This window comes from Armigeres subalbatus, chromosome 1, assembly GCF_024139115.2.
Source record: "Armigeres subalbatus isolate Guangzhou_Male chromosome 1, GZ_Asu_2, whole genome shotgun sequence".
Lineage (NCBI taxonomy): Eukaryota > Metazoa > Arthropoda > Insecta > Diptera > Culicidae > Armigeres > Armigeres subalbatus.
Window position 1 is genome coordinate 79,126,566 of NC_085139.1, and position 13,792 is coordinate 79,140,357.

A 13,792-nucleotide genomic window follows, 5' to 3' on the forward strand; every position below is an offset into this window, starting at 1 on the left:
TTTGGCCGAAGGGCCTTTTCTATGAAACGACCGTTTCGGTCGAACAGAATTTTCGGCCAAATGACCTATTCGTCCAAACGACTTTTTCGGTCAAATGACCTGTTCGGACAGACGCCATTTAAGGCCAAACATCATTTTCGTCCGAGTAACCTGTTCGGTCAAATCACATTTTTGGCTGAATGACCCTTTCTGTCAAACGACCATTTCGGCTAAACGACCAAACACGATATTTTCGGCCAAACGACGTTCTCGGCCAAATGACATAATCGGTCAAATTACCAGTACTATTAATTTCGACTGTAGTTTAATGATTCGGAGATGACTTTTCAGTCTTGACAAAATCAAAACACTGTTATTTAATCTTGTCCAACGTTTCGGTCCGTTTGGGACCTTCCTCAGGGACTCTAAAAGTATTTATTTGAATTTTGTAATTATTTCTAATTAAGCATTTTTTTTTTTTATTTAATTTTTACCAATTCTTACAGGTTTATCCTCAACTGTGGTTCTGCTGAACCATTGATTGTCATGAGGTCAGGATTTCTGTTTCATAATAACATTTTCGATTAATATTCATTTTACCCAGACAGTATTTCCTCCAGTGTACTTACTCCCACATAAACGAGAACTCCCCTCGGATAAAATACAAGAAGTCCTGGGCATCTTCAACCAACAGAACACACACATCCAGTTCACCGTAGAAATAGAAGAAAATAACCGGCTTCCATTCCTCGATATGCTTCTCATCCGCCAAGAAGACCGCACGATAAAAACTGAATGGTACAAGAAACCTATAGCTTCAGGTATGTTGGGGAACTGAACTCTTTCCTTGGCCTTCGATAGCACATAGCTCTCCAACACTCGTAGGTTCGATTTTGTTTATGTTGTTCGCCTTCCAAACACTATTACCAGTTATTGGTTCTATAGCACGATCCCCAAGGAAACGACTATTTAACTGCTAATTTCCTCAGTCACAAATAATCACACGCGACATTGTAGGCAAACACTATACATTTATTAACATTTAACACATTTATTTTGGCTTATTATCTAACATTTAGACTTAATCCTAACACACAAAACGGATAAATATTATTTCGCGCGCAGCCTCCACGCACGGTTGGTGGGATTTCTACAACTAACTCATCTAAACCTATTTCCTATCTATCAGGCAGCCTCGACCTTTACGGAATTGTTCGGCTCCGGTGAGAGTCGACTACATGCCTATTGCTCTCCCATCACATCATCGGCAACCAAATTCACCACCGTCCAATCATATAGGTATGATATACGGCTCGCCCAACCGCATCGACGAGATCGTGTTTTTGGTCATCTTCTTCTGTCCACACGCTGCTGGATGATGGGGAATAAAATAATGGACAAAGCAGCAGAATCAGCTGCAATGTAGGTCACATTTGTGCATCCTAAGTGCAGGGTTGAAGCCTGGGTTATTGTTACTCTCAGACATCCTCACCCACCCAGAAATATCCGATTTCTGAAAAGAAAGAAATAATCCTCTTCTCCTGGGAAAATGAATGGAAGTTTGGAGGCACATCTTTCAATGACGCGCTTGTTGGTGTTGATTGTGGTCGGATATTGGCAGAATACAGAGTTTTTCAACTGGTCGTTTCATCAACCCCGTAGCTGCTTTTAGTGTAACGACACGCACTATTCCGTCCTCCCCAGGGTGCAACTGATGAATTCGAGCCATCTTCCATTTCATAGGCGGTAGATTCTCATCTCGTACGACGACTAGTTTTCCAACTTCGATGTTGATAGCCGGCTTCCAACGTTTAGACCTGCCCTGCAACTGACACAGATATTCTCTTCTCCACCTCTTCCAAAAGTCCTGCAGCATTCGTTGTATTAGCTGATATTGGCTCAGTCGATTTAACGGTACTATTTCTAAATTTGGTTCAGGAAGCGATTGTATTGAAGAACCGACCAGAAAATGACCTGGGGTTAGTGGTTCGAGATCGCAAGGATCGTCAGACATCGGCGTTAGTGGTCTCGAATTAAGACATCCTTCAATTTGAACCAAAAGGGTATTGAAGTCTTCAGGGGACATTGGTGTTTCTCCAACCACCTTGATCAGGTGATTCTTCGCCGAACGAACGGCCGCTTCCCACAGCCCTCCAAAATGTGGTGCACTGGGCGGACTGAAGTGCCAGTGGATTCCCTCCTCTGCGCATTCCTTGCTAACCTTTTCCCGATGATCCGAGCTCTGCAGCAGTATGAGAAAATCCTTCATCAAATTCCTAGCACCAACAAAATTTGTCCCATTGTCGGAATACATATCCCGACACCTTCCTCTTCTGCTAATAAAGCGATGCAGTGCTTGTAGGAACCGATCTGTACTTAGGTCCGACACTAGCTCCAAATGGACCGCTTTAGTGCTGAGGCATATAAAAACCGCCACATATACCTTCACAACTGGACGTCGAGGTGCGGGTCTCACATAGAAAGGACCGAAATAGTCTACACCAGTCTGTGAAAGGGCCTGAACACGGTGACTCTTGGTGCAGGCAGTTCTCCCATAAACTGCTGTATCGATGTTGGTTTTGCACGGAAACATTTTAGACATTGGTGAACGATGTTCCGCGCCACACTCCTGCCGCCTAACGGCCAGAATCTTAGACGGACGACTCCGAGTAGCAACTGTGGCCCTGCGTGTAGAAGTTGTAAGTGGTAGTGCTTCAAAATCATCTTGGTGAGTTTATGTCGAGCAGGAAGAACCATCGGATGTTTTGTAGCTTCCCGTTCTGCTGAGTTACTCAATCGCCCTCCGATTCGGATGACTTGGTCCTCGGAAATACGTGGGTTGAACCACCGAAGTGGAGATTTCCTCGAAACAGTGTTCCCCCTGGATAGTGCCTTCCACTCATCAGCAAAAACCTCCTGCTGGATGCGCCGAACGATCACAAATTCCGCTTCTCTGAGCTCTTGGGCCGATAGAAATTCTGCCGGTGTCCTATTTTGAGAATTATTCTTCAGAAGCTTCATAAGACGCAACCAGATAGCTGTCCTTCGGATCAGGTCTGAATACGCAGCAAATTTCTCCAAATACCAATCGTTGAAATCGGCGTTCGCCGAAACAGCGCAAACCGCTGCACGCCGCCTTTCTTTCTCTGCTTCTTCTGAGCTTGATGAGCATGCAGCTGCAGGCCAGTGGTCTGAAGGTTCTTTCAACCAATCTGGTCCCTCCCACCAGAAAGCATTATCTAGGATATCCTTCGGTGAGATACCTCTTGAGATCAAATCCGCCGGGTTCTCCTTACCAGAAACATGCCGCCATGATGATGATTCTGCGATACTTTGGATTTTCGCGACTCTATTCGCGACGAAAGTGGTCCAGTTATTTGGTGAGGCTTGTATCCACCGCAGAACGCATGTTGAATCAACCCAGAAGAATGGTTGAGCTGGAGTTCGAATCGAATCTCGAACCTTCTCGTATAACTGCGTCACCAGCAACGCACCACACAGTTCCAGCCTTGGAATAGACTGTGTCTTCAAGGGTGCAACCTTGGATTTGGATGACAGCAGCCGAACCACGACCCTTCCTTCTGAATCGTGACTCCTAATATAGACGCATCCACCAAAGGCCTTGGTAGAAGCATCGGAGAAGCAATGCAACTCGATCAATGTTGCTCTTGGAACCATGACGCAACGATCGATGCGAATATTGTTAAGCAACGGGAGCTCTTCATGGTATTTTCGCCACATCTCACCCACCGTCGAAGGTAGTGGTTGATCCCAACCCAGTGCTTGGTCTTCATTCCGGATTTTCCACAGGAGCTGCATAAAAATCTTGCCCGTTGTGATCGCTGCACCTAGAAGTCCTAGAGGATCGAATAAACTAGCGATCACTGACAAAACTTGCCGTTTGGTTGGCTGCGTCGCTGAATTCCAAGTTGGAATGGAAAACTGGAACCTCAGTTGATCGGATATTGGCAACCAAGTCAAACCCAGCGTCTTAACAGCAGGATCCGGATCCAAGTCAATTCCTTCCGCCACACAGATCGCCAGATTTTCTGCGGAAACACCTTGCAGCACCGTCTGATAATTGGATGCCCATTTCCGTAGTTTGAAGCCTCCCCTTGACATCATCTCGTTGAGTTCCTGACATAGATTACGTGCGGCATCCTCCGTATCCGCGCCCGTGATTACGTCATCCATATACGTATCCTCCGTGGTTGCCCTCGCAGCCATTGGGTACTGCCCTCCTTCATCCATCGCTAGCTGGTTCAACGCACGTGTTGCGAGAAAAGGCGCCGGCTTTGTCCCGTACGTCACAGTATTCAGCTCGTACACGCCCACGGGATCTGTTGGGTCGAAACGCCACAAAATACATTGCAAAGACCGATCAACCTCAACCACGAAGACTTGCCGGAACATCTTCTCCACATCGGCCACCAGCATAATTTGCCTCACTCGACTTCGGAGCATGATCGATCGTAAGTCCTCCTGTACAATCGGTCCTACTAGAAGCGTGTCGTTCAGCGAGACACCGGACGACGTCTTACACGATGCGTCAAACACAACACGGACCTTTGTAGTTGTGCTAGCTTCCTTAAAGACAGGGTGATGCGGCAGATAGCATCGTTTCACGAGATTCCCTGCTTCCTCCATCTTCGACATGTGTCCCAATTGGATGTACTCCGCCATGAACTGATGGTATTGCTCCCGCAAACTGGCATCCTTCGCCAATCTGCGTTCCGTGCCTTGAAGCCGCCGGAATGCGATGTCCCGTGACTCGCCCAACCTGGAAACTGCGTCTTCATCCTTTGGCAGCGAAATGGAGTACCGCCCGTCGGATTCCCTACGAACCGACTTCCGAAAGTTGTCCTCGCACAATTTTTCCTCAGATGAAAGCACCTTGTAATTTCCAACTTCTTCACTAGCCCAAAACCGTGCGACTAGCTCCTCTAATACCTTTGTAGTTGCCGTACTACAGTTGATGCGTAGGCCTTGTGTGGGGTTTAGCAGGCCTCCGCAGACCACCCATCCGAACACCGAATCGTTTAGTGTCGGTAATTGGTCTCCGAGTGGAATTCTTCGACCAGACTCGAAGAAATCGAAAAAGGATTCGATACCCAGTACCATGTCCACTGAGCTTGGACTAAAAAATGTGGGATCTGCCAGTTTTATCCCATTGGGCATCGACCATCCTTGTGTATTCACCCTTGCCGTAGGTAAATCCACCGTAACCTTTGGGAGGACGAGGAAATTCATATTCCGCGAGTAAGCCGTAACTCGCGAACGGACCAATGCAGTGATCTGATGCTTCACTCTCGTAGCAGCATGTCCAATGCCGAGTACCGAGATCTCAACCTTCTCTCGGTGTGACCTGAGGCGTTGACTCAATCGTTCGGCGATGAAATTACTCTCGGAGCCGGAATCCAAAAGAGCACGAGCCGGAAACTGACTACCCTCGTCATCTTCCACGATAACGACCGCCGTAGCCAGCAAAACCTTGGAGGAGAATTGATGGGTAGAACCGGACACTGTTGCATCGGTGGCTGACATGTTAACCACCTGGGAGGATGAAGGGACGGGTGCATCGCCAGATTCCGTTCGTGGAGGATTGTTGTTGCCAGCAGCAGCGACAACCTTAGGTGAACGATCCTTCCGCTGCTTGAAGCATACCATTGTATGATGACGACCATTACAGTTACGACACCTGTATTTGGACGTACAGTCTGTCGCTATGTGACCCGATCTGAAGCAGTTTCTGCACAGGGAGTTCGTTCTTAACACCGCATCTCTTTCTCGTACCGACATCCGTAGGAATGAAGAACATTGGTATAAGGGATGGTTATCCTTGCACGCCACACATCGTCCCCCAGACGATTGTACAGAGCCGTAGCTGGCCTTCACAGCTAACGCCTTCTGTTTGGATGATTGTGGAGCCTGAAGCGAAGTCCTGCAGTCTAATGCCTTCACAGGAAGCGATTCAAGAATTCGGATCCTACGATGCAAGAAATCCGAGAGATCTGCTAGCGTATCCTGATCCTTGGCTGAGGAATGTTCCTCCCAACCTCTGCGTGTTGTCGGATCTAGTCGAGTAGTGAGTAGGTTAACGAGTAAAAGGTCCTTATACTCTTCCGGTTTGACCACCTGGTCCAGATTCTGCACGACCTTTTCGAAACCGTCGGTCAGAGTGTGCAGATCTGCTACCGATTCCTTGGACAGCGTTGGCAAATTGAATAAAGCTTGCACCTGTCGTTTTTTCAAAAGCTTGCTGTTGTCGTACCGTTTCAGCAGAAGGTCCCACGCTATCTGATAATTGGCCTTCGTGATCTTCAACGAGTCGATCAGGCTCTTCGGTTCTCCTTGCAGACATCCCTTCAAATAGTGGAACTTTTCCACCTCCGGCAGGTCCATCTTCCGATGGATGAGTGAAGTGAACAGATCACGGAAGCTGATCCATTCATCGATGTCCCCATTGAACACCTGCAGCGTGATTTGTGGTAGGCGTACATGGTCTAGCGTCCCATGGCCATGCGCTGACGTGTCGTTGGCTCGTACGGAACGATCGGCTTCCCCTGGATCCTGCAGTTGCTTAGACCTATCCATCAAGAACGCCTTACAATAATAGTACCTATCACTATACACTAGCCTCGCTTTATCGAACGCCTCATTTTCATCTTCGAAATCATCGTGTGCCTGAATATCTGCCAGAATCTCCCCATACTTCTGCCACAAGTCATCGATACTCTGCAAGCGCACGTCGACCTGACTTGCAGTTGTTGTCCGTTCGTAGCCCTCCACAAATCTCCAGATGTCGTCCATGGAGGTCTGGGTGTTCTTCAGCTGGACCATCAACAGCTTCAGGGCAGGCGGCTTCTTCTCACGGGATGGCGCCATAGCAGTTGTACGTCACTCGAACCGATAAATACAGGAAGTGAATGGTGTAGATATCCGAAATGTCCAAGGCTTCGGCTGACATATACCGTTCAAGCCTACCTGTGAGAACAAACAGCAGTACCAACTCGATTTTGTCCGATTTAAAACAGCTTTTCAACAGCAATTCATTCCACAGCCAACTCGACATCCATTCACAGTTCAGATAGGGATCCAGGAAGAGGAAAGTTTACATATAGTATCCAATGTATAAAGCTTCGGCAGAACATATACTATTCAACTAACCCGTGCAACCAATATCAGTACCAATCCACACACGAGTCGCTCAGCAAACCATCCAAGCATCCAAAATTTGCGGCAGAGTGAGTCAATTGTTCTAATAACGAACAGTTTTGCTCAGGGATTGCGTGGCAAATGAAGAGGATTCAAATTTTTCATTAAAAACGTGTATTATCCGTAGTCCCGCTTCGGAGACATATACAATTCTAGCACTCACCACACAAAAATGTATTCGATGCCACCTCTTCCTGCCACGCGCTGTCGTCTAATCGAAAAACCAGCTCTCGGTCTCAAGAATCTCTGCCACACGAGATATCCGTTGCCCAAAGGTATTTTCTTTTGGTTCCCGGTTCCAAATACCGAATGGATTGACGAACCGACCGTTCGTTTATAATTGCCGTCCTTCCCTCTCGATGCACATGGATAAAGCGAAAGAAATGCGTCGAAATGTGGGCGTTAGTCGCGTGCAACTAGCGAAAACGGCTGGACATACACTGATCTAAAATATATTTACCTGGAAAAGTAAATCCAGTACTGGATCAGTGGTCCTCGCCAAATTCGTCTTGAACTCCTCCAGTATATCTCCAGTCCGGTGCCCAACGAACGATTTTCGCCGTCTAGCATTCCTTTCATCCGTTATGCAACTCGCAATTCCGTGCAGTCCAGCGTTCCGGGTAAACCAAAAAACACAATTGCAAAAAACACCGTGTGTTAGGATGGCGCAATCCCCTAGCCTCGAATGGACATATAGTGTTTGTTCCAACTCACCTATGGAAACAGTCCAAACGATGGATGCCCAATCGAAGCCTCAAATAGGGATGATGGAGTTCGAATCCTTTATCCAGTAAAGTCCTTTGTGTCCAGTAGTGTGATGATGGCGCGCGATTATTGCTCCTTCCAAAGTGCGATGGATACTCCACTAATTGTTTCGTCGAATGAGATGGCGATGTCCCATTCACCACAGTCCACAATGGCGAATATCCAAGCTAAACCGGCCTCAAGTTGCTTGAACGCACTTCACTTAATCCAATTTTGTCCACACCGGGTCCACTCATCCGGTTCGAAGGACCAAAAATGTTGGGGAACTGAACTCTTTCCTTGGCCTTCGATAGCACATAGCTCTCCAACACTCGTAGGTTCGATTTTGTTTATGTTGTTCGCCTTCCAAACACTATTACCAGTTATTGGTTCTATAGCACGATCCCCAAGGAAACGACTATTTAACTGCTAATTTCCTCAGTCACAAATAATCACACGCGACATTGTAGGCAAACACTATACATTTATTAACATTTAACACATTTATTTTGGCTTATTATCTAACATTTAGACTTAATCCTAACACACAAAACGGATAAATATTATTTCGCGCGCAGCCTCCACGCACGGTTGGTGGGATTTCTACAACTAACTCATCTAAACCTATTTCCTATCTATCAGGCAGCCTCGACCTTTACGGAATTGTTCGGCTCCGGTGAGAGTCGACTACATGCCTATTGCTCTCCCATCACATCATCGGCAACCAAATTCACCACCGTCCAATCATATAGGTATGATATACGGCTCGCCCAACCGCATCGACGAGATCGTGTTTTTGGTCATCTTCTTCTGTCCACACGCTGCTGGATGATGGGGAATAAAATAATGGACAAAGCAGCAGAATCAGCTGCAATGTAGGTCACATTTGTGCATCCTAAGTGCAGGGTTGAAGCCTGGGTTATTGTTACTCTCAGACAAGGTAGGTTTCTTAACTTCCACTCCGGACATCCAATGAGCCTCAAAATGAATGTTGCCTACAATTTTGCAAAGCGGGTTGTGCTATTTTCCACCAATTTGAACACTAAAAGCATAAAAACAACAATATTTGAATTACTGCGAGTTAATGATTATCCAACGAACATCATCAATCGCATAATTAACCGGGTCAAAACAAACCGTGATACAGCTATGGAAGTGAGCAATACTGTGAATGATGAAGAATCAACCAAAATATTTTGCTCACTCACTAACATACAAGGACTGACACAAACAATAACAAAAACATTACGACGAGAATACCCGAATATAAACATAGCAAACAAACAACACAGGACAGGACAGCAATAGACGACCGCAGCAATGTTGTCTACAAAGTCGATTGTAGCGATTGCGATGCTTGCTACATCGGCATGACCACACAAAAGTTAAAAGCGAGAATATCAAAACACAAATCAAACATCAAGAAATTACAAACACTACAACAAGCAGGCCATACTACCGATGATGTAGCGATCATGGCCCTGATGGAAACGACAGCGCTCGTCAACCATGCAGCCAGAGAGGAACATACATTCAAGCTCACCGAGACGAAAATACTGGACACAACAAACAAACCGAAAAATCTTCCAATACTCGAAAGCTGTCACATACACAATACACAAAACTCAATCAACAAACGAACAGATACGGACAATCTACATGTAGCTTATGCAGGAGTTCTACATTGGCTAAAGAATAACCAAAACGCGAAACCATCTGATCAAAACAAACAAACCACAAATTTGTAAAAACATACACACACATCTACACATGAGGCAGGGGTTAAAACACACGCACACCAGTTTACACCGAAGATCGTAGAAAGTAATGGTGATCGATCTTGTGCCAGGCACTGAATTCCAACGAACGATAAACGGAAAGGGTTTTACCATAAACGCGGTGCTCGAACCGTTCTCGTTTATGTGGGAGTAAGTACACTGGAGGAAATACTGTCTGGGTAAAATGAATATTAATCGAAAATGTTATTATGAAACAGAAATCCTGACCTCATGACAATCAATGGTTCAGCAGAACCACAGTTGAGGATAAACCTGTAAGAATTGGTAAAAATTAATTCAAAAAAAAAAATGCTTAATTAGAAATAATTACAAAATTCAAATAAATACTTTTAGAGTCCCTGAGGAAGGTCCCAAACGGACCGAAACGTTGGACAAGATTAAATAACAGTGTTTTGATTTTGTCAAGACTGAAAAGCCATCTCCGAAAAATTACCAGTACAACCATTTGTCACTTTCATTTAAATGATATTTTCGGCCAATCCGTTTCCGACAATAACCGATTCGGTTCAACGTCCCTTTTTCGATTTGTAATATATTTTCAGGGAAATAATATTTTCGACGAGTTTCTATCACAAACGCCCAAACGATACTCGCTCAAATTCCATCCACCTGGTTTATTCCGAAAAGTACGATAATCACCTAAAGTAAGGGACAACACGTCCCTGGAGAACGTACCGTTTTGACTCGAAGTCCGGACACCTAAGCACTGCTGAATTTTCAGTTCAATATTTCAAACGGAATTAAGTATTTGACACTGAACGATAACACACCCTGTCAAGATTAACTTATCATATTTGGTGTAGTATACTGAAAATGACATTTTGTATGCACGAAATAGCTAATATTATCGAAAACATTGAACATCGCTTGCTTCGAAATCCGGACACAGTATAAGAGATGCTTCAAATACCGGACAATTTTGCTTCGAATTTCCGGACACTCCGAGTTTCGCCTATATTGATTCTCAAATAGCAAATTTAATCCGTTCAAGGACAACTAGGAAATAGCATTCATATTTCTCGAATCACATAAATCCGTAAGGTAAGGTTTCTATACACTGTGAAACCAAACAATCCAAAATCGAGTGTGAAACAACTCAAAATTAAGTAGTTTACTAACACTGTCTTTTTGGATTGTTTTTTTATTTACATTGATGGGTGATTTTAACTTAATTTGGGGGTTATCTCCAATAAGTCACCTTCGCGTTGTTGCTTTCCATTAAAGTACCCAAACCGATGTGTTGTCTATTAACTTCAGTTTGGCTGAAAAAATACTTTGTAAGTCAGCATGTTCCAGGGGCTGCTATTGAAAATATTTATTATTTATGGAATTAAATATGGAGCCTTCAGAAAAATCAACCAAGTTCACGGGTAAGTATCAAAGAACAAATAAAATATACAATTACTATGAATATTGTGTTTTCAGCGGACATTCGTCACCAAAAACTTTATGCGAGCGCAACTGAGAAGCAACATTGGCAAATCGGCAAATATTATATTTTCTTTCTACGAGGTAAGCATTGATATCAATTTCGTACGGTATATTTATATTATTTCAATATTGTATTATATTACAGGTACAACCATCTTCCGTTTGGATTATTCGGAAATGTTCATATAGGACCGATACAAAACCATTGAGACTGTGCCACTGTGAAATGGGCGTTGGCGAGGGCGTTGATGGCGTGAGGGACCGGATCCAGTATATTTGTGGCAGCAATATTCTATACACGGTTTGGCAAGATCTGGTTTCTAACTAAGGTGTAAATGTATGTAATCGAAATAAAATAATTATGTCTTTGCATCTATCACATGAATCACATTTAATGAAGAAAAATACATAATTTAATAAAATTTTGTGGGAAAATTGATTCTTGATTTTGAGTACTTTTCATCCAAACCGAAGTCTTTTTAGAACAGTAATTTTCACTCAAAGCTAGGTCTTCGAAAACTACTTAAAATTAAGTTTTTCACGAATAACTCAATTTTGAGTTGTTGCACTTAGCTGTCAAGATGAGTGAAAATGACTTAATTTTGGATTGTTTCGAATCTCAGTGTACACATTTGCATGGAAATGTGGCATCCCCCCGTTGTGTGTACCGTCCAAAGTTTCTGCTCCGAGATTGACCAGGACTACCAAAAAATAGCATTTGAAACCAAGCAACTGCAATATACAACATTGGGAATCTAATAATTTCATCTATTCATTTCATATATTTCAATTTCATGTATGTGGGTAACGAAAAATTGTGTTCAAAACTACCTCTCAAATTCAACGTGGATAAGCTGCAATGAATCATGAGAATCATTAGATGACTAAAATTCTTTTCTAATCATTGATACCAGAAATAAATATGATAGGGGGAATTGTGTCGATTTCCTTCTCACTGAATATATGGTCGGGGTTCAGCCAAAACGCACCAAGCGCCAACGAAAAATTACCCAATTTTGTGCCCAAACTTTCGTTTAGCAGATTTAATTATTCGCAAATCGTATCGGATATCCCTCAATCCAATAAATGGGGTTACCCTATTGCAAATTCGTCGATTCTTTTTATCAACCTGCGTGCTCACTGCGGAAAAAATCACAAAAATAAGAAATAAATCAAATAATTTTTAATTTTTTTTATGGGATGAACATCGGAGAATTAAAGTTATGCATTATCTTATCATTCTTAAGATATACTTCGAAATAAAGACATTAGTGGTATTTATGTGTCTTTTGAAATCCGTTTCAGTTTGCTATTAGAAATCAAGAATTGAAAGGAGCGATTGAAATAATGAATTCATGCGGATTGATAAATCCGGGCGTGTCCGAGAAATGTTGAGTTTTTTTATTTGACGGGTGTCGTTCACAACGTGTCTTTTTGTACAATTCTGTTAAAAAAGCTATTTTTACGAACTTGTTCATTTTTATTCTACAAAATGTGAATAAAAATACTTTTGAAGACAACCTTTCATTAGAAACTGAAGGCAAGTTTTGCTACTTGTGTGCAATTAATAAAGTGATACCATTTACAATATGTGTATGAGTATATATCGATAAGCTGAGAACAAGCAATGTTCCTTTTGGGGTGTAGTAACTCAAATCTAATGAAATTGTAACTATGCTTGCTCATTACGAATCATTTGATTTCCATTAACTTAACTGATAAACTGTTATTTAACATTATTTCAGTATGTCCGGCAATCGAAGCAATTGTAAAAACTTGCCTCGAAGTCCGGACATACAGAAAATGCAATAAAAATTATAAATCCATGAATTCCCAAGCAATTTCTCTAATTCATGACAAAGAGTGCTATCATACTATGTTAATAAAATACTAATACCCGTTGCAAATGATAAAATATAGAAAATATGAGCTTAGTTTTTCTAATGTTGAGTCTAAAGCTGCATTCTAAGAAAAACGAAATTCACCGTTGATTATGACATGCCTTCAACTTTTACCTCTAATTTTCAAGTTTTTACCACAGATCACTGATTACTTACATTTGTTAAAATGGTTTCATGTCTAAGAATCGTTCCCTGCATTGATAACCCAAGAAATAGTTGTCGAGATGGTAAATAAAGTCAAATAACAATTGAAGTGTCCGGCTTTCGAAGCGTCCGGCAATTCGAAGCGAAACGGTATCTTTTTTTGAAGTGGCGGTACTCTGAATAGAGTAGAAACCTCTGCACCAGGCCTTTGATGATACCGTTGCATAATTCCTTTCGAAGCAGTTTGCCAGCCGGAAACGGAACATGTATCATAGAAAAATACATGCAAGAGGGTGGCGCTCAGGCGCGAAAGGGCCCACCTAAAAAGCAGTGTTATGGTAGACCTTCGAGATGGCCAAGGAATTCGTTTACCTTGGATCATCACTATACAAATACAAAAGCTGCATTATCTACGTATTTAAGACTATCTTTGGCGGTTTGCATGAGAACGATGTGTAACTCACCCAATTCTACGATGAGCCGAGTATTCAGACGGATACGATGGGTTGGACATGTTGCACGAATTCCAGACAGCAATCTTGCAAAAACAGTGTTCGCTTCGGACCATGTTGGAATAAA

The 13,792-nt window shown here is 43.1% G+C and overlaps 1 protein-coding gene and 1 long non-coding RNA gene across 13 annotated transcripts in view; one reads left to right on the forward strand and one right to left on the reverse strand.

Moving 5' to 3' along the window:
- Positions 1 to 13,792, reverse strand: part of LOC134227444 (uncharacterized) — a 625,652-nt gene that overhangs the window by 521,565 nt on the left and 90,295 nt on the right. The window lies entirely within an intron of this gene.
- Positions 10,796 to 11,701, forward strand: LOC134213599 (uncharacterized). The gene is made up of 3 exons (XR_009979490.1): positions 10,796 to 11,107; positions 11,163 to 11,249; positions 11,314 to 11,701. It is a non-coding gene; the product is annotated as an uncharacterized LOC134213599 (long non-coding RNA).